The 27,011-nt window shown below is 45.8% G+C and overlaps 1 pseudogene and 1 gene segment (V, D, J or C); one reads left to right on the top strand and one right to left on the bottom strand.

Moving 5' to 3' along the window:
- Positions 1-27,011, bottom strand: part of LOC146813330 (T cell receptor beta constant 2-like) — a 934,578-nt gene that overhangs the window by 893,259 nt on the left and 14,308 nt on the right.
- The window catches only part of LOC146813329 (uncharacterized), a 201,609-nt pseudogene continuing 191,453 nt past the window's right edge, over positions 16,856-27,011 (top strand). Inside the window, exon 1 of the transcript XR_014966970.1 lies at positions 16,856-17,071. The product of XR_014966970.1 is annotated as an uncharacterized LOC146813329 (transcript). The remainder of the gene's footprint in view (positions 17,072-27,011) is intronic.

Genomic DNA, 27,011 nt, shown 5'->3' with positions numbered 1-27,011 from the left:
CCCGCCCTTTCCCCGCCCTGTGCCGGCCCTTTCATTAGCGGGCGGGGTTCATGACGAGATAGTCTCATCATGGGCACAGCGCAACCGCGGCCCATGACGAGACCATCTCGTCATGGGCACTGAAGCGGTTAATCATTAAACAGTTCAAAGAAATAATCAACCGACACAGTTCTTCAAATAATGATTTCTTTATCTAATTAAAATGCAGGTTAAATCCTAATAATGCAATATTATCTTTTGTCATATTTACCTATTCTGGCTAATTGTCATTTTCTAAGTCAGAACTGGTCCTCAGAAAGTTCATCAGAGTTCTAAAGTCCCCGTCCTCTTCCGTCAGCATAAGGATCTCTAGCGAAGGGCAGCAGCATAGAGTGTCGCGGGTAGAAGTAGTAGTCTTCCCTCTCTAGACTACTAATATTTATACTAAAATTTACATATAACAGTAACATTTTCTTTATTCCCAGGCCACTGATTGGCTGAATTCGAATACATCTCAATTCATTAGGAAACATTTCCAATTTTTCTCATGTGGATGAAATCACAAAGAAGACGTATGGGAAAGACTAATCCCAGGTCAAAAATGTATCAGTCCGTTGAAAATAGGTTGTGTTCGGTAGTTCACTTTTCCCATTTGGCAACAATTGCTTCATGTTCAGGGACATTGGCACCTCGCCCAGGGTAGTCTTCCTGGGCATCTTCAATAGTCAACTTTAAGCAAAGAAACACAAAATCGTAATTAACTCCTTTGCCGCGGCAGGAATTCCGCCGCGGCGCTGGTGGGTTTTGGGGGCAGTTGCGGTGCCGCCGTGCTCGTGACGGAACCACTCCGTCATGAGTCACGGGTGAGCTGTGCTCATGATGGAGTGGTTCCATCACGACTCCGCCCACTGCGCTAATTGCCCGCACAGGCGGGGAATTAGCGCCGCGTGGGCGGAGCGGCCGCCAACGGCCGCAGCATGACGGAACCACTCCGTCATGAGCACAGCGCACCCGTGGCTCATGACGGAGTGGTTCCGTCATGAGCGGAGAAGGGGTTAATAGTTAGAAATGATTAAAACAGTGTTATTCCCTTGCTAATACCCTTATGTGTATGCAATTATCTAGCCATATGCAACATTCAAAGCCGTTAATGCTGGTTTATTTAAGCGCAAATCACATTAACACTGCCTAAGCAACACTTATCATTTTAATATGCGTACAAACTTAGTTCACTTATTATTTCAGCCATGCAAATGCATTCCCACGTGTATTCTCTTGGTTAATAAGGTTGGTTTAGTACCATCACATCAATCAATTAATTATTAGAATTAATTATTAGTCATTTTAATATAAACTTATATAAATGGATTGGGTATATAAAAAGAAAACATTTTACCCGCTCCATCACAAGCTGAGTTCAGAGGGTACCTTGAAGAACTGACCTCCAGTGACCTCATCTTCACACCTACAAATACCACAGTGACCTCGAATGTGCCCCATGCTTATGTTGTCTGCAGGGACTCTTCCCATTGATGGATCTCTATGACGTCGTTACTCTACTTCTTGCAGTGACTCAACTCAATTTGAACTTTTGCTATTCTGCCTGAACAAGTCTTTCTACAAAGGAGCTCAACAAACTCCAGAGAGCCCAGAGGATCCAGCCATATTCAACTGTACTCAATGAGAACACCTCATGCCTGCCCCTCACACACTGCAGGGTCTCACTGTTGATTAAGGTTCACATTACAAGACCCTTTGGTTCTATAATACCCAATGAACTTCATTCTGGAATAACTGTCCAAGATATTCCAGCATGTCGTACTCTCCATAATCCTGACTGCAGCCCCCAGGACAACCAGACCAATCAGATGCATCCATGGGCAGCAGGGCATACTTTGTTAAAAAAATAAGTGCCAGGGCCCGCGTCAGGAGACCACTTTAGCTCGCATCACCCACTACTCCAGCCAGCGCTGTCAATGACAATATAAACACAACTACTAACCATCACACTCCTACAAGTGTGACAATTCATTCCGGGCCCCCAAAGATATGAGGATGCGTGCGTAGCAGGTATTACTCCTTTATAGTGTATATTGAATTAATAAACAACAGCTCCTGTGTTCATCTCTAAATAAGACAAACATTTCCACCATGTGGCAGGCTGTCATAAGACTCAGTGTTGATAATTAAGCTCTGGAAACCACCGGCTCAAATTACGCACTGATGGGCAGTCAGCCAAGCATAACCACAGATACTGTCCCAATAAACAGGTCCATCCCTTGTTCGGAAAGATATACTCCATCGGATATGCAGACAATGTCACTCCCTCATTGAGCTGCCTGTGCCATGTGTTGGGATGAAACAGAAACTACTGGAAATTGACCAGTGAAAATATGAACTTTAGCACATTGTTGATAGTCTTTGCTTTGAGAACTTTCCCACCATGGGCATATTGATTCATTTCCATCCTAAGACAAACTTCATATCAAAGAACTTAAAGTGACCTCATTGGTGACCCAACGGCTGATATGGTCATGAGATCACCTCTCTCCTGAAATATAGCTAGCGGCTGGAATAAATAGGGCGCATGAACAGTGCAAACTGTTGACCAAAGTGACCCAATGGAAAGAACAGATGAGTTTAGTATTCTCGGAAACTAACCATATGGCAAACAAACTAATCTAGGGGTGAGGTGCTATGAGCAGTGATCCTAAAATGATAAGATACTTATCACAACGTGTTGAGGGTCACAGAGCACTGGCCTTGAGTTCTGCAGAAGGGGACACAACAGCGAGGGACTGAACTTTGGAACCATTTTTGCAACTAAAACAATGTGATGGGAAACCTTGGGTTTTGTATTATCTACTGAGATGGTGTGACAATCTGTTCATCTAGAGGGGACAGAGGGAGCCTTTATTGGCTGGTGATGAGTTTGGCGTGTTCTTTAATCGTCCCCTGCTTCTTAAAACAATTGAATTCAAGTTACCTATATGTGCTACAGGACATGGATCTGGACTTAAAAACCACATTGCCCCACAGGGGGTGGCATTCTAATTTAGGTGCCTGCACGCACCCGTCTAATTATGTTTGGCCTCAGTGTAACTGGACTCGCTAAACCATACTACACCAGCACCACTTCCCAGTTCTTCAAGCTTTACATTGTTCTCATTCAAAATCCACACCATCTCTGGCTTGTTGTCTTTCATTAGTCTACATTTAGCATCTTATTGCAAGCAGGAATTGATATTGAAGTTCCCCCAGAACACAAGTGTTAAGTGTCCGATGGGTAAAAAGCTGAAGAGCGAAGAGTAGGGATCTCTCACTGAGAACCTAGGAAAATAACACCAAACCTGCCTTTCATTTTGTCCGATATTTCTCTCGCAAAGATGTATGCCCTCAATGTAAAGAGAGGGATGTGCAGAAGGCTGCACCTTTTACATGTAAACGCATTTTGGTACCAGAGGGCACAAAGTTAGGATAGACAGTACAAATCAGGTAGGGATATGGGTCCTACTGCCGGGGGGACTCCTCAAGATGCCCACCTCCTTATAAACGTCACTGTGCAAAACCCAAATGAACAACCACCCGGGAAGAGTAGGCCCTGTCTAGGAGACTCACTACAAGGACAAGTCAGTGAAGGAGGCCCTTTAGGCAGGAAGCAGAAAATAAGAAATCAACACCAGAAAAAGATGTGCTTCTCCTTTGCCGAATGGCAGTGTTATCTATTGATGCGGACTAAGGGCAGACTAACTGCAATGACATTTTCCTTGGAGACTTCAACCTGCATTGGAACGATTCTAAAGATCCTCAGGTCAACGCCATCAGAGACTTCTTGGATGATCAAGCCCTTACCCAAGTCTGCTATCTCCCTACTCTTGAGAATGGCGCCACCCTAGACTGGATCACCGCTAAGGAAGCAGCGGTCAAACTTATCTCTATTGACCCATGTGATTGGTCTGACCAGTACGCTATCACCTTCCTCCTGCCTAGCACCCACAAGACATGGACACCACAATCTGTGATTCCCAAACGATGTGTTAGAGAGACCAAGAAACTTGATTTAACCATGGGAAACTGGCTGCTCGCTGTGAGACTGACCTCCCGCCATACCCCATCAGTGTACTTCGGTCAACAACCTCGTGGATCATTATTCCTCAACTATATCTGATATTCTTGATTACCTTGCTCCACTAAAACTAAAAAGAACCCATATCAAAGACAGGAATCCCTGGTTCAATGGATCCCTCAACAAGGAGAGGAGATCCTTTCGACAGACTGAACGAAACTGGAACCAGCACCCGTCAGCAGCCCATCTAAAACTTCTCCGCCAGGCCAGAAATGCCTATAATAAGAAAATCCTCAACTGTAAAAAAGAATTCTTCAGAACAGAACTTGAGAACGCCAAGAATAGTACTTGCAAGCTATTTGATTTGGTCAAACAGCAATCAAACAAACTAGCAAAAACCTCCAAAGAAACGCCTAAACCCCTAATATCATGCGAAGAGTTTTCATCCTTCTTTTGCGACAAAATCTCTGCCCTAGTAAATGAACTTAAGTCCGCAACTCACCACCAAAATCTGTCGGCTCTACCACTTATCTCAGCGTTGTCCTCCCAAACCTCACCGAAAAACCTAGCACACTGGTCCAACTTCAAAGTCTATGATGAACACTCTATCTCGAATCCTAGCCTCCTTAAACCTGAACAATCACTTCAATGATCCTCTCCCCTCTAACTGCCTAGCTGCTGCCACTCACGCCATCATCCCTTCCAGGACTGAAATAATCAACGCTTCCCTCCTACCGGGCTCAATACCTGATTCTCTTAAGGCTGGCCAAGTCATCCCCATCTTAAAAAAACCTATGCCGGATCCTGATTCTGCTAACAACTATAGACCCATCTCTAACATCCCACTCCTAGCCAAAGTTTTGGAAAAATGTGTGCAACAGCAGCTGAGCCTTCACATCACCAACTTCCACCTTCTAGATGACTTCCAATCCGGGTTCAGACCTGAACACAGCACTGAAACCACCCTCCTCCACATCGTGGATGGCTCCCTCCAAGCCCTCGACCAAGGCAAAACCTGTCTCCTAATCCTCTTAGACCTATCTTCGGCATTCGATACGGTTAACCACAAAATTCTCCTTGAACGCCATAAAATCAGGATGGGTTTGGATGGCACAGTCCTCGAATGGCTTAGGTCCTTTCTCCAAAATCGCTCACAGAGAGGCCTCATCAACGGGAATCTATCCACTCCCTCTCCGATCACGGTGGAGTCCCCCAAGGATCAACCCTTTCCCCTACCCTCTTCAATCTTTACCTTGAACCGCTCACAGAGGTGCTACGATCTGCCAATATCTCCTACATTATGTACGCCAACGATACACAAATCTACATCAAAATCTCTTCCCCTGAGGACATTCTCTCCTTGAATGAGGCCTTGAAGCTGGCTGCCCATTGGCTCACTGCCAACCAGCTTAAACTTAACGCAAATAAAACTGAATTTCTTCTAATCTCCCCACCGAAAACCAATCCGGACATCCAGGAATGGATAAAGGCTATCACAGTGCTAAACTGCCCTCCTACCATTGTTGACTCTGCAAAATCCCTTGGACTAACCCTTGGCGGCAGCCTGAACATGCAGGGCCATATCAATTTGATGGCCAAAACTGAGTTACCTAAGAAACCCGAAACCCTTCCTAGACGCCTCCGACCTAAAAACGGCAATCAAGGCACTAGTCATTTCCAGACTAGAATATGGATGCTCTGCTCTCGCAGGGCTACTCAAGAACTCACTGGCCCATTGAAAGCCTGCTTCAACTCCGCCACCAGACTCCTAACTGGCTCAAAGAAATTCGACCACATCTCTCCCCACCTCAAAGCTCTGAACTCCCCTAGAGGCCAGAATCCAACTTAAACTGGCCTGCATTACTCACAAAGCTCTTTACTCCAATTCCACTGCATTTCTCCCCCAGAAACTAGTGATATCCAGAGGAGCCAGAAACTCCCGATCTGGCTGAGACCTTTTGCTTCAACCAGCACGCTTACGGAAGAAAAAAACCTACAATCGGGCCTTCTCGGGGGCCGCTCCAAGAATCTGGAACTCTCTCCCGTCCACCATCAGAAGACTTCCGTGCCTGGCACGCTGGAAAAAGGAGACCAAAACGTTCCTAACGGGCAAATTCCTCACATAACGTTCACATTACAATCACCTCATCGACATGTTCCACCCACCACCTCGGCATTATCCATGGCTTTACGGATGATACCTACCCTGCACTCCTGGGCATTCCCACCCAAGAGTTGAGACTGCGTGCCTTCTTTTATAATGTATCTACCTGTTTTTTATCCCAATTGTATCTGGGACTTCAAACTGCCTGCTTTTTCTTTATAATGTATCTACCTATTTTACCCAATTGGTTCCCTCCCCTCCTAATTCTTTTGTATATCACGCTCAATCCTGTAAAGCGCTCTGATACCCTCACGGGTCTGGTTCGCGCTCGAAAAAACTATAAAATAAATAAATAAACTGCGGTTGGAATGGTTTGGGATGATTCTCTTGTGGGCTTTACGGTGAGTTAATGCGGCTGCTGCTACCCCCGCCTCGCTGCTTGAGGCCCCCTGCATTGATCTTCCATCCCTGGCCTCAGATGTCGTTTACAGCTGCTGCAGGTGCAAAATGTAAACAAGCCGGAGCTCTCTCTGTTTCCCATAGTTTTCCATTCCTTGGCTGTCCCTAACCAGCTTAGAGTAAAGGATGCTAATAAAGGGCGAGGAATGGGGTAGGAATCGTACCCTGTGATGCCATGTCCACGATGTGTCTTTCCCTTCCACTTGAATATAGGTGGAGTGGCACTCATACCATATTCTTTTTTTATTTTTACAATGTATTCACCTATGCTCTTTCACCTGCAGTGATGGGAGGGCACCTTTCAGTTTTTGTTTGAAGCACCAGATGTTTCTCATCACTGTGCAGTGCTGCAGGCGCAGTAGTATACAGCAGTGTCTGGCATCTGAAGGTTGCTAAACCGTAGCTCAAATATCTTGTCTCTTCTGTGAGCTGTCAGGGCTCCAGATGTGAAGTTGGTAACATCTGCCGCAGTTAGGGAAGAGAAAAGAGCTTCCATCGCTCTGCCAGGGTGCGCCCTGTACCAGTACATCCAGGGCTTAGCAGAATCTTTCAGCTCACACAGGAGTGCTGCTGTCTGCCCAGGAAACCCTGAGAAGAAAGGGGGCTGGACGACATCCGAGGAGGCATCTAAAAACAGAAAAATATAGCACATTAAAACACAGTTCTCAATGCTGCAAGATTTAAAGGTATCACCACAAAATCCCCATGTGCCCCAAATAATCAGACAATAACTAGTATTTCATCTCATATTCGATAGTTTTGGCTTAATTGCAAATAAAGTACAGCCCAGCCTGACATTGTAATTTTGGCATTAGTTTTCCTACCATGACTGTGTCGTGTGGTTTGCTTTCCTTTGCCAGTGTGCTAAACATACATGCAATTGATTCCATGATGTTTTACCTGAATACACGAGTTAAACAAACCCAGGCCTGGTCTCTCCCCTCCTACCTGAGAGAAAGCCGAAAACTACAAATACGAACAGAAGGAGAGGAGCCATTTCAGATGTATTTTGCTATTCAAGGAAGCAGCACTTTGTTGCCATCAGACATGCTCCCTTTAAGCAGGCAGGGGACTTGAAGCCCCTCCCACATGAGCCACGCCCCACCCCCTCCTTTCACCGCAACTCTTGTTGCATTTGAAGAAAACCTTAAATCCTGTCTCCTGTTCGTTTAAGGGATGTTGGTTTGAAAATGGGCATCTATCTTACACACAGGGGCAGTTCATATAAACTGAACTAGTTCAGTGCAGTGTTGAACCCTGTGGGGAAAGTTTGCACCAATCAGTGCACCGGTCATCCTGCAAAAATCGGTAAAGCAGCCGTGTTCTAGTAAATGCCACTCAACAGCACACAACCCACGGAATCTGCGCCCCGAGGCTGGAATGTATGTTTACTCGGAACATTGCGAATTCCGCGTCCACATATGTTTGGTTTTCCCCAGAATACTGAGCCCAAATTCCTAAGTTTTTTCCAGGAAGGTGTCCACTTCTGGAAATTCAGGATTAAGTCACACTCTAGTCAGGAGTAAATCACAGCCACAGACATTAAAATATTTGAGAACCTGACTTATGGTAGTGGTCGGAATTACATTACATTAGCCATACACCAGGAAAATCCATACAGGGAGCCGACACCTGCCCAGGGCTACCAAAAGGCTTTGTAGCAAAGCGATTGCCCTTGAGGAATGTGGAACCCTTGGAAAGACCGGGCTCGATAAAACACGCAGACCACAGCGACAGAGAGCAGAAAGTAACTTATGAAACGAACAAGTAATAAAGTTACCTTTAAATCAAAGGGGACTGGGCGAGGGCTCACTCTAAACATAATGAATCCCTGGTGGTTTGTTTTGGTAACTTTAGCTCTTCAGAGGAGCTGGGAGGCGTGGCTGTGGTGTGTCTTCGAAGACGGAGAATCCTTCCATAACGGAAAGTCTTCTAAGTTTCTTTGCTACATGTATATGTTTGAGTTTCTGTGTTCAGCATTAGGGCGGAGGAACAGTCTATAGGTTGATGTGCACATTTATTCTAGATAGCCCCTGCTGTGGCTGATATGTGCATATCTACGGATCTTTTAAAAAATGTGACTGAACCAGCAAAGGTGCCCTTTAAACTATCACTGGAGGCCCCTCATAGTTTTTAACTGTGCATGCTTCTGTCAGAAATTGGGTTATTGATTTGGGAGGCGGGTAGCACTACAAACTTCAAAAACCCACTCTGATGATGCCAGTACACCGTCCTGTTAGTATACTGCCAGCAGCGGGCACTCACCAGAGAACAGTGTGCTTGGTTTAAGCGGTACTAGCACACTTAAAGTGAAGAACATAACAGAATAATCAATTGCGAAATAGAGAAAATGGGATGAGAAAGAATTCACCAAGATCCTCAAGATAGGTTAATGAGGACCAGAGATATGGATTTTCGAAGTTTAAAGGCCAAAGGCACCAAACATGTAGCATGTCACCGTTTTCATTTGACCAGGACGTAGGCATGCTCTTAGGCCCAACGCGATGGAGAGGATTTCAGTACATTAAGCGTGCTGCCCCGGTCAAAGTCTTTACCTCCTGGCTTAGGTTTTTGTATGGAGGTCTAAATCTTCCCGTGGGGGCAAGACTTTCAATCATAGCTGAACCAGTTTTCACCAAGTGAGACAATCCTGGATTCATGCCCTGCCTTGGCGCGCCCACCATGGGCACACTCCAGCACCGTGGCCCAATCCTCCGGAGATGTAAAAAATGTCTATGTCCTGATTTTTTCAAAGCTCTGTAAAATCTTCTCCTGGTCATCAACGCAGACCAAACACCTTAGGGAAAGCTTCTCAGCCCCAGGGCTCCTTTAAGCCAGGTCTCTTTCTAGTGATGGTCCAGTCCTCAGTGGGCATCTGGGCCTTCTTGTGATGAAGCACTCTTTGACCCTTGGAGGGCAGTTCCAGGCCCAGATGTAGGAGTCCTTGTGATAGAACTCTTGCTGATTCAGTAGTCTTCTTCCAGCAGGGCCTTCTTCTTCTGGTGGCATCTTCCCAGCTGGAGCAATCTTCTGATGAAGGGGTGGTGGGGGTGCCAGGTTGATCCTGTGCACAAGCCAGTGACTGGAGAAAGTCTGCCTCTCAATCCTGTGTATTTTGGCATAGCCCCCACTTTCCTTTGCAACACTTCCTCTTTGCCTTACTGTAAAATGATCCCAAAACCCATATGTTAAGAAGGAAAAATGAAGCCGGCATCAGTCGAGCCTGTATTCTGCTTCTAAGCCGTGCCCCTATTTAGAGGGGCTCTCCTCCCACCTGATAGGGAACACATACACTTCTACTGTGAGTGTAGCCGGGCTGTCTGAGGGTCCTTGGAATGCATTGGAGAAGCCCTCATTGGCATCACCAGAGCACATATCCAAGTTAAAAGAGGTAGTGCCAAAGCTGGAGGAGGTACCTGGACAAGTACTATTTTTTTTGTCAATTTTCAATCATATTCATTAGCAATAAGCGTCATCACTGCGGAAACTGGTAAATAAAATGCTCTAGAACTCGTTGTTTCTCCAAGTTTTATTTGGAATGTTCCGTGCTCATAACAAAACAATCTCGTTGTGCAGCACAGCCAACACGTGTTTTGCCCCCTGTGGCCAGTGAGCCGGGCCTCTTTAACCAAAAACAGTGAGCGAACAGCATTCAACAAATACCAAAAGAGTAAAAACCCAAGACCAAAAGTATGCCAATTTTAGAGGTATCGTACACAACGTGCAACTGAAAAAACCCCATGTCATATTCAGCAGTAAATGACATATATATGAAAATAGGGTAACAACAGAAAATAAAATAAAGAAGAAAAAAGATTTGTAAAAGACGAATTAAAAACAATATAGATAGGAAAGTAAAGTCCATGAAATGAATGATCCTAGTGCCAAAGCTGCCCTTTGTTCTGCTCACTGTTCCTGTCCACTCCCAGTTGGCTAACCCCTTCTAAGTTGTCCTCAGTTAACAGTCACTGGTCCTTCTTGGGCTCAGAGGCGGGCCATTGCCCTCTCAGCCAGGACCGTTCACACCTAGCCCAGGGTGTGTAGTCCAACTCTGGAGTTGTGATGAGTTGAGCTGTGATGAGTAGCACAACTGATTTTACGTTTATTTTCTGCTGCAGTTATCAAATGTCGGAAATCACATTTTCAACACTAAACAAGAAATACCTTTGATGCATTTGTATCAGATTCATTTTCCTAAGTGGAGATAGGGAGTTAAGGTGTAATGCCAGATACACATACTTAGGGAAGAGTCTACAAGGCCCACACAGTGAAATAGACATAGGCTTTTAACTCAATATGAGGGCACACTAACCCCAATATGTAGCACACCATATTTCTATATATTATCACTCTGCAGAGTGCTTTATGAATGTACTTAAAGGAGGCTTTGCCTACAGACCAAGGACATTTCCCAGTCATCTCAGTGCAGTGCATCTAAATGGAACTCTGCCAAAGTACAGCGGTGCGCGTGGCAGACATATATTTTGTCATATATGGGTGGTGCAATTTCATACTGCAGCCCACAAAGAACATTTAACTTTCCCTGTCATAGGGCACCATGTACAGTGGATTTATCAGGAAGTAAAAGAACCCTAAGCACTGTATGCTTCCACAGCAGTGAAGACAAGTGCCTCTTGTCAGAGCACTGTATGCTTCGACACCAGAGAAGACAGGTGCCTCTAGCCAGAGCACTGTATGCTTCCGCACCAGTGAAGACAAGTGCCTCGTGCCAGAGCACTCTATACTTCCGCATCAGTGAAGACAAGTGCCTCGTGTCAGAGCACTTTATGCTTCCGCACCAGTAAAGACAAGTGCCTCGTGTCAGAGCACAGAATGCTTCCACAGCAGTGAAGACAAGTGCCTCGTGTCAGAGCACTGTATGCTTCCACACCAGTGAAGACAAGTGCCTCGTGTCAGAGCACTGTATGTTTCCACAGCAGGGAAGACAAGTGCCTAGTGTCAGAGCACAGCATGCTTCCACAGCAGTGAAGACAAGTGCCTCGTGTCAGAGCACTGTATGCTTCCACACCAGTGAAGACAAGTGCCTCGTGTCAGAGCACTGTATGTTTCCACAGCAGGGAAGACAAGTGCCTCGTGTCAGAGCACTGTATGCTTCCACACCAGTGAAGACAAGTGCCTTGTTTCTGAGCAGTGTACACTTACGCACCAGTGAAGTCAAGTGCCTTGTGTCCAAGCACTGTACGCTCCCGCACCAGAGAAGACAAGTGCCTTGTGTCAGAGCATTGTACGCTCCCACACCAGTGAAGACAACTGCCTCGTGTCAGAGCACTGTATGCTTCAGCACCAGTGAAGAAAAGTGCCTTGTTTCAGAGCACTGTATGCTTCCGCACTAGTGAAGACTAGTGCTTTGTGTCAGAGCACTGCATGCTTCCACACCAGGGAAGACAAGTGCCTCGTGTCAGAGCACTTTATGCTTCCGCACCAGTGAAGACAAGTGCCTCGTGTCAGAGCACAGCATGCTTCCACAGCAGTGAAGACAAGTGCCTCGTGTCAGAGCACTGTATGCTTCCACACCAGTGAAGACAAGTGCCTCGTGTCAGAGCAATGTATGCTTCTTCACCAGTGAAAACAAGTGCCTTGTGTCAGAGCATTGTATGCTTCTGCACCAGTGAAGACAAGTGCCTTGTTTCTGAGCACTGTACACTTACGCACCAGTGAAGTCAAGTGCCTTGTGTCCAAGCACTGTACGCTCCCGCACCAGAGAAGACAAGTGCCTTGTGTCAGAGCATTGTACGCTCCCACACCAGTGAAGACAACTGCCTCGTGTCAGAGCACTGTATGCTTCAGCACCAGTGAAGAAAAGTGCCTTGTTTCAGAGCACTGTATGCTTCCGCACTAGTGAAAACTAGTGCTTTGTGTCAGAGCACTGCATGCTTCCACACCAGGGAAGACAAGTGCCTCGTGTCAGAGCACTGCATGCTTCCACAACAGTGAAGACAAGTGCCTCGTGTCAGAGCACTGTATGCTTCTTCACTAGTGAAGACAAGTGCTTTGTGTCAGAGCACTGTATGCTTCTGCACCAGTAAAGACAAGTGCCTCGTGTGAGAGCACTTTATGCATCTTCACCAGTGAAGACAAGTGCTTTGTGTCAGAGCACTGTATGCTTCTTCACTAGTGAAGACAAGTGCTTTGTGTCAGAACACTGTATGCTTCTGCACCAGTAAAGACAAGTGCCTCGTGTGAGAGCACTTTATGCTTCTTCACCAGTGAAGACAAGTGCTTTGTGTCAGAGCACTGTATGCTTCCGCACCAGTGAAGACAAGTGCCTCATGTCAGAGCACTGTATGCTTCCACACCAGAGAAGACAAGTGCTTCGTGTCAGATCACTGTATGCTTCTACACCAGTGAAGAAAAGTGCCTTGTGTCAGAGCACTGTATGCTTCCACACCAGTGAAGACAAGTGCCTCATGTCAGAGCATTGTATGCTTCCACACCAGTGAAGACAAGTGCTTTGTGTCAGAGGACTGTATGCTTCTGCACCAGTGAAGACAAATGCCTTGTGTCAAAGTGCTGTATGCTTCCACACCAGTGAAGACAAGTGCCTCATGTCCGAGCACTGTACGCTCCCACACCAGTGAAGACTAGTGCCTTGTGTCAGAGCATTGTATGCTTCCGCACCAGTGATGACAAGTGCCTAGTGTCAAGGCAATGTATGCTTCTTCACCAATGAAGACAAGTGCCTTGTGTCAGAGCACTGTATGCTTCAGCACCAGTGAAAAGAAGTGCCTTGTTTCAGAGCACTGTATGCTTCCGCACCAGTGAAGACAAGTGCCTCATGTCAGAGCACTGTATGCTTACACACCAGTGAAGACAAGTGCCTCGTGTCAGAGCACTGTATGCTTCCACACCAGGGAAGACAAGTGCCTTGTGTCAGAGCACTGTATGCTTCTGCACCAGTAAAGACAAGTGCCTTGTGTCAGAGCACTGTATGCTTCCACACCAGTGAAGACAAGTGCCTTGTGTCCGAGCACTGTACACTCCCGCACTAGTGAAGAGAAGTGCTTTGTGTTAGAGCACTGTATGCTTCTGCACCAGTAAAGACAAGTGCCTCGTGTCAGAGCACTGTATGCTTCCACACCAGTGAAGACAAGTGCCTTGTGTCTGAGCACTGTACGCTCCCACACCAGTGAAGACAAGTGCCTCGTGTCAGAGCACTGTATGCTTCCACACCAGTGAAGACAAGTGCCTCGTGTCAGAGCACTGTATGCTTCCACACCAGTGAAGACAAGTGCCTCGTGTCAGAGCACTGTATGCTTCCACACCAGTGAAGACAAGTGCCTCGTGTAAGAGCACTGTATGCTTCCACACCAATGAAGACAAGTGCCTCGTGTCAGAGCACTGTATGCTTCTACACCAGTGAAGACAAGTGCCTCGTGTCAGAGCACTGTATGCTTCCACACCAGTGAAGACAAGTGCCTCGTGTCAGAGCACTGTATGCTTCCACACCAGTGAAGACAAATGCCGCATGTCAAAGCGCTGTATGCTTTTACACCAGTGAAGACAAGTGCCTCGTGTCAGAGCACTGTATGCTTCCACAACAGTGAAGACAAATGCCTTGTGTCAAAGCGCTGTATGCTTCCACACCAGTGAAGACAAGTGCCTCGTGTCAGAGCACTGTATGCTTCCACACCAGTGAAGACAAATGCCTCGTGTCAAAGCGCTGTATGCTTCCACACCAGTGAAGACAAGTGCCTCGTGTCAGAGCACTGTATGCTTCCACACCAGTGAAGACAAATGCCTTGTGTCAAAGTGCTGTATGCTTCCACACCAGTGAAGACAAGTGCCTCGTGTCAGAGCACTGTATGCTTCCACACCAGTGAAGACAAATGCCTTGTGTCAAAGCACTGTATGCCTTCACACTCCCAAAGACAAGTGCCTCGTGTCAGAGCACTTTATGCTTCCGCACCAGTGAAGACAAGTGCCTCGTGTCAAAGCACTGTACGCTTCCACAGTCCTGAAGACAAGTGCCCAGTGTCAGAGCACTTTATGCTTCTGCACCTGTGAAGATTGCGCGAACCATTTAATGTCCCATTGATGAACGCGGAGGGCTGTGAAATGAGTGCACTTGGGGACAATGACATGTAAGTATTGAGCTGCCTATGGGCGCCTTGCACTATAAAACTATATTTAGTCAAGTCCTTGATAATAACTTAATCTTTGTGATGTTAGGCGTTGGTCCTTCCAATATGGCGGAATCCAGGGCACCTGCACCAGTCCTTCTGGGCTTGGGATGACGTGTGTGGCATGTCGAGGCTACATTTCTGTCCAAACACAATGTAATTGCGCAGACGTTTGCTCTGTAGTGTGTACGAGTCCTGAACCTCACCACAGGATCCTTTATGTATCACACAAGCATCATCCCAGAGGCTATTGCAACCTCCTAAGGGCTTTGTCTGTTGAAAAGTATGAACTTGGAAAACATGCTGGAGTTATGAATTCATACAATAGTGTGACCTCTGCCCCGTCCAGTGAGGATGCCTGTCACTTCTGACATCAATGCAAAATATTTCTCTTTTCTCATCTGTATGAGGCTGTAAGTGGATGTCAGAGGTTTGTGTTTTGTTTGAAAAATAACATGTATGTGCTCAAAAAGTAGGAATGGAGTTTAAGCGTCACCCATTAGAAACTACCAGTTACAGTAACTGTTTAGAAAAATGTGAATTATTAAACTTAAATTGCGCACTTTACTATTTGCCCCATCTCCAACAGCAGGTGTTAATTATTGCCCAAATCAATGATACTCTTTCATCGATCTTAAAAAGGGATTCAAACCTCTGACCTTCACGTTGCACAAACTCTGCAACGAATGCATTAACCCACTGAGCTAGTTTAGAGGCTAAATCGTAGACACTGTAAATGATTTAACTATTGGGCAACACAGCCGTTTTGTAATTATTCTTGTATTTCTTTATTTAGATTTTGGTATAAATTATATTACTGGATATTCTCCAATGTTCCTCGATACATATTGTATCCATGAATTGTCCTTTGTGGTTCACCATCAAGTTGCATCTTAGAGAAAGTTTGATGAGCGTTTGGATATTGCTTGTTTCTCATAACTCTTGGTGTTTTTGCCCCCGGTGCCGGCGCACGCACACACTGTGTGATCTTGCTTCGCGCAGTAATACACAGCAGAGTCGTGGACGGCTGCGGCTTGCGTTGACAGCGACAAGGAGAAGGTGTCTAGTCTCTCTGCTTGGAAGTGGTCTTCAAACGTCTTCTGCATGCTGGGTGTGGAGCCTTCGAGAGAGTAAACTATTTCCTGCAGTCTCCCCAGGGTGTTCTGTTTATACCAGTACAGGTTCAGGTAGTTCGTCGTTTGAGTGCAGTTGAGGGTGAAAGGCTTCCCTTCGTGCACTGTGACGTCTGGAGACTGATGCACAGCAAGGCCTTCATATATGAAGAGAGTCAGCAGACACCACTCGGGGACCAGGAATGTCTTGACTGTTCTCCACATCTTCCCAGCGAGGGAACAAAGATGGTAAAAAGGGAAGTTCACCCCAGTGGTTGTCGCTCGCAGCTCGGGCGCATCTGGGTCAGGAGCCGCATACAGATGTGAGGGTCACAGCTGTCAGTCGCATGTGGTGAAGAATAGAATGGGAGGAGGGCTATGAAGAGTTTGTGTCACGAGAACAGGAAACACCATCTGTGCACCTTTAGAATGAGGTGGTGAAACATGACCTCATGAGCCGTTGAAGTTTGACGTTTTCATTGCACACTGGGTCTGTCTAGAGGCGGAAGTGGCGGCTTTTGATAAGGGCACTCGGGCTCCGCCCTCTCTATTTTTTTCCACCTCTTTTGCTGTTTGGTACTGTAGTAACAGTAAAAGATGCCAGGGGTTGCCTGTCCCGGCTGTTATGCTAACTCTGGCTTGGAGCAACGGGCAGGCAGCACTCAAGCCAGAATCAGGCAGTCCAACTCCATGTGGTGGTCTACTCGTGCCCCCCTGCTGAGCCAAAGTCTGCTGGACTGACCATCTCACACCCCTTGAGCCTCTAAGGTCATAAGCCCGGCGGACATCTGACCTTCTGTGCTGAACGCCTTCCCTGGTAGCATTACTGCTAGGGTCAGCCCCAGGGGTTCTGGCTTTAGCCCTCCAGCTCCTGAGGCTGCACATTAGTCAGGTAAGCCCCGCCCACTCTCTCCCATCATGTCACAAGGTGGGCTATGGTCATTGAGACTCACTGACCCCACCACAGACATGGTCAGGGTGAGAGAGGGGGGTCCCTAAGCTGTCCTCTCATGGGACATGTTTATCGTGCACACATGGGCTCGCACCGGTCATGCCTCGAGGAGCCGGATTCTCCTCTGGACTGGCTCCGTCACTCTTGGACTCCTCCCATAACAAACCTCCAGCTGGTACCAGTGTCTGTCCAGGCTCTTTCAGCGCTGTTCTTACTGCACACTCCATGGATAGGATGTCCCGGCCAGCACCAGGTTGGGTAAGTTCTTCCCGTTAGAATAATTTGCAAGTTTAAAGGTGTCTAGCTTTTTTAAATACACTCTGCTATATTTACTGCACATGTGTGTAAAGTCGCATGTACTGTACTGCAGGCTCCAGTCTCGTCTCCGCTGCAAGCGCGTGACCCTCTGAGCTGGCTTATGGTTATAATGGCATGGCCCTAGGCCCACCCTATTGTTAATGTTTTCAGTAATGATCACGCCCTATAGTAATAATCTCATCCACTGACACAACATCTTACTTTATTCTTTCCCGCCTGCAATATATTTTCGAGATGTCCCACGCTGAGCTGGCCGAAGGACTCACTATGTGCAGAGAGAGAGACTCACTTCAGGGGGCGGCTGAGCCTGCCGCCCCTCACAGGTACATTGGCCAGAGCGTTCAATGTGTCATTGTAGCTGCCGCAGAAAACATGGGACAGTCTCAGTGTCCAATGTGAACCTTCCAACGGGGCCCACTTCGCCTTTCAGCCTACCGAGGGTGATAGAACTGTTACCTGTGAATAACCTTGTTGTGTGCAGCACCCTGAAGTCCTGCCGATGCTTCAAGCGCATTATATTAAACCTATTTTATCACAGCCCTTACTTCCTGGGTGCTCAGTGGAAGAACATCTGAGGTGGGAGGGCCTCGAACCTTTGCAGCACCTCTTGGCCAGGAAGGACTGGAGTGTCAGGCCATTGCTTCCTTAGGTGTAATCTTTGAGAGCACACACCATGGTAGCACTCCCAGCATGGAGGAGGCTGGCTATTGTGTCAGGGCAAGAGAATGTCCTTTCACTCAAGTCCAGACCAATCCCAACTGAGAGCTGTCTGTGATTGTTCCGCTTCTTTGAGCACTCATTCTAGTGCCTGAAGTCACGGCTTTGGACTTCAGCTTGAGATTTTGATTGGGGTCTCCCGAGGTTTCTCAGTTTGTGCACAGCTGGCGCTCTGCCCAGGCCGAATTTACGAAGAACTCTGTGCGCCTTGGTACCTTATATACAGTCATGGGGGGGGGGGGATAGGGGTGAATCAAGCAATGAAGAAACCTGAGCAGGTGACCTCTGAGGAGACAGGCGGCCTGGCCTGGGCACACGTTGTAGCAGACCCTGGTACTGCGGGTGCCTTCAATTAATCAATCAATCATCAAACAGGACTTGTAAACACACTTGGGGCCATATTCATGGCAAAGTGATGCAGCACAGCACAGCCAGGGCAGGAATGCGCCATACTTATCATGGTGCGGTGCATTCCTGTCCTTTCCCCAGCACTGGCGCACAATGGGCTCCTGGCTCCAATGCAGGCACCCTGACACCATGGTGCATGGGTGCCCCTGTTGCAGGCAGGATTGTTCATGTGAAGGAAGGGGCAGCCACTCTCTGTCTGAATTCGCTTTCCTGGCTACCTGTATGCAAGGGAGCTAAATTTAAGTTGCTGTGCCATGCTCACATGGCACAATACAAGTCTGGTCCTGCTATTTTGCATGGCCGAGTGGAATTTTATAAGCCTATAGGAGAATTAGTGTAGGCTCATGTAAGTGCAACAGAAAAGCCAGAATGGGCGGACGTTCTTTCTGTCATCTCGCCGCCACCCATTGGAATTTGCTGCCATTGGATCTCTGTCTCACTACAGATGTTTTCAGGTTTCTTGAGAAGTTGAAGACCTGGCTATTCCCTCTTTAAAATGTTATGACACAGAATGCAATGTAGTAATGGCTCTAGCACTGTGATATCTACCTGGGGATGAGTGCTGCGCTCTATAAATATAAAAAATAAATAAATAAATACTGAAAAACTCCAAAATTCGTTTTTCACTGCTGCAAGAACTACCTCTCCCATTTAATAACATTGAGTTACATTATTACATTTATTAAGTGATAGCTTTCAATTGGGATCAGGTGGGCAGGTCGAGTTTGATGTCTTAAAGTCAGATTTTTAGCCACAGATCTGAAACAACTGCAATTAGAAAGTTTATTGTCCTAACTATTTGGTGACTGCAGCCTGTTCCTAGGTCACATGACCAGGTGTAGCTGACAGTTGTTCTTTTTGTATTGCTCCCAGACAAGGAGACAAAGGGAAGCTAGATGTTGGCAGGATGGTCCTCTCTGACTTAACAAAGCGGAGAAGCTGTGACCTATCACACTCGCACATCACAAAGGCTCTTCTTTGTCACAATCACAAATGTTTTGTCACTAGTCTTTTGTTTCCCCCGACAAGCTGGGACAAAGACCATGAGAAATGGGACATCTGACACCTCTGGGGAATGGAAGCCTCTAGAAACTTCTCTTACTTTAAAGGTGGCACTAGGTATAAATATTGGACCTCAGACCCCAACTCTTCAGTATATATCTGGACCTGTTGAACACTCAGAAGATGGAATGTTGTGCTCCTTTGCTGCAAGAAAGACTGCCACTCTGCTACCATGCTGTCCACCCTGCTGCCCTGCTGCCCTCCTGCCTGAGGGAGAAGGACTGGACCTGCATCTTGATTGAAAGACCACCAGAGTGATTCCAAAGGCTAGGTGGATGGCCTCCTGATCAAAAGCCTCAGGGACAGAACAGGCATTCCTAAGTCTTGAACACAGCACCTGGACTCTACCAGCTGGGAATCCTGCCCCTTCCAATTGGTGTCACCCCTGGACCCTTGGAACTGGGTCTGAAGGAACGTGGTCTAAATCATAGAACCTATGTTGGCCTGCGGTTAAACAATACGCCTACTGTGGCTGTGGGTTTGTAAACTAAACCCATTGCAGTTCTGTTGTCAGAAGGTTCCCTATGTGGTATTGGAACAATCTAATGACCCTTTTTATTCCCCGTTGGAGTCCCAATTAAATTACTTCTGGGCATGACATTATGACATTGAAAAATGACACCTTGCTCATACATTGGTTCCTGTCTCCAAATTCTTTTGTCAGTTGTTCGGAAGGTCTTCTTGAGCTGCCCATATTCTTTCTTAGCTGCTGCTGGTAGGTTACGGAGGAGGTTTCTTCTTGGTCTGAGTACAGTTGCATGGCCTTCTTCAGTCCACCCTTGGTCTCTTTAGCAGCCAAATTACCTCCAGGGTCTTAGAGCCCGATTTAGGGCTTATTTACAAGCGCCTTGCGCCACTTTTGCGTCACTTTTCCCATGTTAAAAATGACGCAAAAGCGGCACAAGGGCCTTGTAAATCTGCCCCTTAGAGTTTAGCAGACTGGTACTCTGCCACAAATGTGACAATATCTCCTCTGCCTTATTGCAAGTTCCATAGGATGTAATGCACTTGTAATAAGATGAACAGAACATCTGTGAAGTTTGTGGCTAACTCATCCACCAAACTCTATACCAGGCCCCTTATTTCCGCTGCTCTCTTGGACTGTTCTCGTGTAGTATGACAACTTCTCTTATTATGGTGACCTTCATCAAGGTCCATGGCAGATCTTATTTAGTAGTTCTCTGTCACTTCTCTTCCGCTGGCTTTGGTTGCATGCCCGAGCTTAGAACCATCTTGCAGACACATATAATTGAATGTATGTTCAAGTCAGCCCCAGAAATCAGTATGCCCTCAGTGAATGAAAGTTTTCTGAATAATCCCAAATTATATGCAGAGAGATGGTAGACAATGGTCATACATCCTCCGGGCCCGCCTCCCCTCCAGGGAGGTAAGGACTCGGTTCAATGCAGCAATATGAAGAAGAAATCCAATTGGACTACAAGCCATACACAAGCTGCCGAGCAATAGTGTGCAGGAAGGGTTTCTGGCAATGTTCAAGACGGTTCCAGTGGATCGACAGGAACGGGGCTGCTGTGAGTGGCAGGGAGGTGGAATTGATGGGTGTGCGGGAAGTTTGGGAGGAATCGACCGATGGGAAGGGTGTTTTTTGGCAAAGTCGAGGAAGGGAAAGAGCTGCCATAGGAGCCCATGTTAAACGTGAGTTTTGCATGTTTCCTCCAGCACTTTTACGCCCCGCCATTTTCAAATGTCACCAGCCGCCCCTGGGCGCAGTGGAATACCAAACCCCCTTTTGTCACACTCAGAATAGCAGTAGGAAACAGAAGAGGTGTTTTAAAGCATTTATTTTAAAATCCTAGTCTAGTGCATAAAATATGATTGGTAATCGCACAGAATGCGAAATAGAATATATCAATGCAAGTGATGGGCCACGAAAACAACCAAAACATTTCTCACATGGTTAATACGGTCTCACACCCTAACGCCCTAAAACTATTTCTAAATGCTATGCAACCACTCTGCGGAAGCAGTAAAGCCGGCTCATCGTTTGAGTTTCTTAAGATGGATCGCACAGCATACCTGGTTATGTTATGAAATAGGAACTCAGCCATTCACTGTCACAGCTTTGCCAGGAAATGAAAAACAGCTCTAGGCTGGAGGCCCCTTCTCTGCACAGCTCCTGATGGTGTGATCCTGCATGACCTCTGACCTGATAGTCCTAGCGTGTACTCTTGCTACTCTTTGGGCAGGTACCTGAGTTTTTATAGTATCTGATCGATGATTTCATCTTCTATTTAGAAAACAAAACAGCACTCACAGAATCTAAAGCATCAACAAGACAAATTTAGTTCAAGTATAGTAATCTTTTTTACTTTTCTCTATACTCCTACCATGGGTGATCTTCACCGTAGGGGAAGAAAAGAAAAGAGTAAAAATATTTAAATGTTGCTGATTAATCTAAAATAATGAGACATTTATTTACATGTAGAACTAAATATAAAAGCAACAGCACTATTCACTTATTTTTTTAAAGAAATATTTAAATCATTCAAATGTTTAAAATTAACATTTATTTCCCCAAAAATATTTTAAAAGATCCTACTTGAAGTGAAAAGCTTATATTTATTTACTATGCACTAAAATATAAAAATAGACTTAAATGAAACATTTTAATTTTTAACTAAAGAAACAGGAATGTTTTAAATGTAAAAAATATAGAAATATATTTTATCATAAAATATTTATTTTTAATTATGTTTACATTTGTAGCATTAAATTAATTGTATACATATATAAACAAAAATCAAAATACATGTATTTAATTTAACATTATTTTGCATTTTATGTTCCTGCCGTCATTATTTTGTAACGGATGGTGCTGCAGTATCAGTGGCTGGTCATGTGTGGGGCTGGACGCGCTACTGCTTCTTTTTGGCAGTAGTAGCTCACACTTGTAAATGTGGTTCCTCTTATTGCTTCGGGGGGTGGAGAGGCAAGTGTAGACCTTTGAGTAACTTTACACTCCTAGATGGTGAATAGCCAAAAGTCGAATTTCTCACCTCATCAGGTGTAGTAAACGCTATATAAATGCAATTTATAATTGGGAGAGTAAACCTGAATGTGTTATTTTCTCATAAGTGTAAATTATCTTTGTGACTAGCCCTAGATGTGTCTTGAGTGGGGTCTAGTTTATCTTTGACTTCTTCTCCAAGTAGATTTCAGCTTGTGTACCTGTGAGTTGAAGAGTCTGTGTGCATCTCTGTCATTCCTCTACCCACCCACCAGGCAGCATCCAACAGGCCAGGAATGCTATTCCTTTGAAAATAAATGTTCCAGGAGAAAGGCTCTCTGCAGCTTGCTTCCATAAGTAGGTTTTTTGATTTCTTTTGGCCAACACAAGTGTGCAGCTGAGCTGGTTGACCTAAGGCCAAGTTCTCTTAATTGACCTGTCCAGGGTACCTGGGGATGCGCTTCTCCACTTGGGCGGTCAAGGAGTCAGAGGTCTGCCAGTGTCTTAGGGGCATCTGCGTAACGACCGTAAAACCCATGGGCACGCGAGTAGTGGTCCAAAGCACATTCATTCCCCGAATGTCAGTTTCGCGCCTACATTCTGTAATGTGCTAGTAGCAACACCCAACACCGCAGTGCACCAACATAGGGCTGAAATGTTTTACCAAATCGCATGAGGCTGACCCAAACTGAAAGCACACCGCCTTCAAACATGCTTCATGTGCTGCTGGAATGACTTCCCAGCCACTTCAAATGTTTGAAAACTTTCTAAGTGAGATAGTCTGCCCAAGACGGGCCGATCTCTCCACTGCACTGGTCTGAAGCAGCTGGCACAGATGCCACTCACTGTGCCCAGACAGCTTTGGATAGCATCATTAATTGTGCCAGGCTCTGCCACACATAAATGATACCAGAATAATGTACTGCAGCGCGTTATCGCCATCTGCTGGACTCCCGTGCACAGCACAGCCCCTCACTTGTGAGCTAGTGGTTTCAGCTGGTGCAGTTAATGGGTTCTGCTGGTGCAGTTAATGGGTTCTGCTTGTGCAGTTAATGGGTTCTGCTTGTGCAGTTAGTGGTTTCTGCTTGTGCAGTTAATGGGTTCTGCTGGTGCAGTTAATGGGTTCTGCTGGTGCAGTTAATGGGTTCTGCTTGTGCAGTTAATGGGTTGTGCTTGTGCAGTTTTTGACAGGTGCTTCTATACACCTGAGCCTCTGTGGCCTATGCTGCAGGCACAGTAGTAGACGCTCGAGTGGTGGAGCTTGGCACTGGAGATCAGCAGGTGAAACTCCTCTTTCTTGGGTCTTTCTGCCGAGTATGTGTTGTTGCTGTAGTCATTCACGTCGCTTTCTCCTCCCGAGATGTACAGCGCCTGCATCCCGCCTCCGTGGGGTGATTGCTGGTACCAGTACATCCAGTAACAAGCTGAGTTCCTCAAGTGGCAGGAGATGGTGACCCTTCCTCCTTGCCTGGTCACCATGTGCAGTGGCTGATCCACATACTGAGAGCGAACACCTGCACAAAAAACAACATGAGACCCCCAGCATGACACCACAAGAACCAGAGAACAACTGTCTGACAACCCTATGCAAGACTGCACAGCACAGCTCAACATCATTTATTTACAAGGGGCCTGAGTGACACCAGCTGGCTTTCTAGTGCTTAGTGGCTCCCAGGCAGTATTAGCATCAGGTAAGTCAGCCTTGAAGTATGCAATAATGCAGCATTTAACAGCATATGTCAGCGTTATGGAATGCTATAATGCAGTATTTAGCATCACCCAAGTCAGCGTCAAGGGATGGTATAATGAAGTATTTAACGTCACATGTCAGTGTTAAGGGATGGTATATTGAAGTATTTAACGTCACATGTTAAGGTATGCTATAATTCAGTGTTTAGCATTAGATAAGCCAGTGTTAAGGTGTGCTATAATGCAGCGTTTAGCACCAGATAAGTCAGTGTTATGATCTGCTCAAATGCAGTATTTAGCATCAGATAAGCCAGTGTTAAGGGGTGCTATAATAAGTCAGTGTTCAGGGATGCTATAATGCAGTATTTAGCACCAGATAAGTCAGCGTTAAGGTATGCTATAATAAGACAGTGTTAAGGGATGCTATAATGCAATAATTAGCATCAGATAAGCCAGTGTTAAGGGATGCTATAATAAGACAGTGTTAAGGGATGCTATAATAAGACAGTGTTAAGGAGAGATATAATGTAGTATTTAGTATCAGATAAGTCAGCTTTAAGGGATGGTATATTGAAGTATTTAACATCACATGTCAGTGTTAAGGTGTGCTATAATGCAGTATTTAGCGTCTGATAAGTCAGTGTTAAGGAATGCTGTAATGCAGTATTTAGCATCAGAGAAGTCTGCGTTAAGGTATACTATATGCAGGATTTAGCCTCATATGTCAGTGTTCAAGTATGCTATAATAAGTCAGTGTTAATGTATGCTATAATTCAGCGTTTAGCATCAGTTATCCAGTATGCCATAATAAGTCACTGTTCAGGGATCATATAATGCAGTATTGAGCATCCGATAAGTCTGTGTGAATGTGTGCTAAAATGCAGTATTTACCATCAGATAAGCCAGGGGTAAGGCATGCTATAATGCAGTATTTAGCATCAGATAAGCTAGTGTTAAGGTATGCTATAATAAGCCAGCGTTAAGGGGTGCTATGATGCAGAATTTAGCATCAGATAAGCCAGGGGTAAGGCATGCTATAATGCAGTATTTAGCATCAGATAAGCTAGTGTTAAGGCATGCTATAATAAGCCCATGTTAAGGGATGCTATAATGCAGTATTTAGCATCAGGTGATTTAGCATCAGATAAGCCCGTGGTAAGGCATACTATATTAAGTCCGTGTTTGGGGATGATACAATGCAGTAGTTCTTGGGGTGTCCACTGCTATTTACACAGCAACAAATAGCAATATGCGTATCTGATGGACAGTGAGAATCCATGGTTGTATTTACTTTTTGCAAAGCGAGTGTGGACGCTGATATTTGTTTCTGCAAAACAAAATCAGGTCAAAATAGTGCATGACAAGGAACGGAGAGAGTACAACACCCTGTGATATGGGATATGATGCTGAAAGGCACATTGATGTGAATTAGCATCCAGGCAGTTGACGAAGACTGCTCCTGAATGTATGCACATATAGAAGGATAATGACATAAAATATATTATACCCTAAAAAGAAACTCACAAGTGCAGCCAGGATTTCACACCACTTACCTGTGTTTAATGTATGCACATATAGAAGGATAATGACATAAAATAGATAATTACATAAAAAGAGACTCACAAGTGCAGCCAGGATTTCACACAACTCACCTGTGTTTAATTTGGGCACACATAGAAGGATAATAAAATAAAATATATTATAACTTAAAAAGAAGCTCAGAAGTGCAGCCAGGACTTCACACACTTTACCTGTGTTTCCTTAAGGTAACCCCAAAGGTTGAAAGTTATCCCAGTGAACGGGCAGCTTGTAAATTGAAAGGAACACTTACACTGGAGGCTGCAGAAGAGGAACACCTGCAGGGGGTGAGACAATCCCATCGTGAGACCGGGTTCAATGAAGTGCCCCCCTCTGCGCCGCTCTCACCCCACGTCTATGCGCTTAGAAGTGGGTCACCTACTTGTGGCGCAGGCGGGCGGGGTGGCTGAGGAGGGAGGTGGCGGCTTGTACAGTAGTGACGTGTGGAAACTGCACGTTCCAAGAGTCAGAGGAGGATAGATGCTATAGGGCTGGGGTTTATATCCTATACGTCAAACTCAGGGGTGATGGAGCAGACTGGGCCATATACTGGACCTGCAAGAAGTTCATGGGTCCACACAGGCGCACCCCACCCCCGGGTTCAAGGACTGGAGGTTCTTGTCTTCAGGTTCTGAAGGTCCCTTTTGAAACCAACGTCACAGGATTCACTTCCTAACGTACCTTAGGTTATATATGGGGGAAGTGCAACATTTTGTTGCAAGAGTGAAACTGTGTGTCGCTTTGTCCTTCAAGCCGTCTGTGGACTCACTTGTCACGTTCATCGCCTCTGTCGTGACACTGAAACTGTCCCGCCTTACTCTCGCGAAGACAGAAACCACGTCACACGAATAGTTCACGCGGAGCTTGTCCGCAGTTTCACTGCCGGTGACTCAACGCTCACAAGAGAAAAGTGCATCAAACGACACTCACATGCAAAATGCAGAACCCGGGAAGTATGGGAGGTTGAAGTATTGAAAACGTTGCAAAATACATGTCAAATTGCAAAGAACTTTGGGGCCTTTGCATATTTTTCATATCTTTTGAGAAACATATGCAAAGGAAAAATAAATAAATGTAACTGTGCTCCCCTAAGCCATGGAGAGTTTCCAAGACCAGCTTGAATGGATAATGTGTCCTCTCCAGCACAATCGAATGTCCACAGGGCCGGACCTGAAGGGTCCTTTCCAGCTCCCTTTACTTCCAGAACAGCTCATGGTATTTGTGCATTTTGATGCTCATTTCACTGCAGATAATTAGGGCCTTATTTATGAAAACTGTTGCATCGCTGCGACAAAACAGCGATGGAGCTGTTTTCACTGCGCCCTCCTTGCGACATGATGGATGCGCCATATTTAATGCACGGTGCTCCGTGTCGCAAGGAAAGACAGATACGTAAGGAATCCTGACATATCTGTCAGCGTAAAAGTCACAGATTGCTGGAGTTGTGTCGCAAGCATG

The sequence above is a fragment of the Triturus cristatus genome, chromosome 7 (assembly GCF_964204655.1).
Source record: "Triturus cristatus chromosome 7, aTriCri1.1, whole genome shotgun sequence".
Lineage (NCBI taxonomy): Eukaryota > Metazoa > Chordata > Amphibia > Caudata > Salamandridae > Triturus > Triturus cristatus.
The sequence above is the reverse complement of the archived record's forward strand: the minus strand, read 5'-3'. Positions and strand labels throughout refer to the sequence as shown.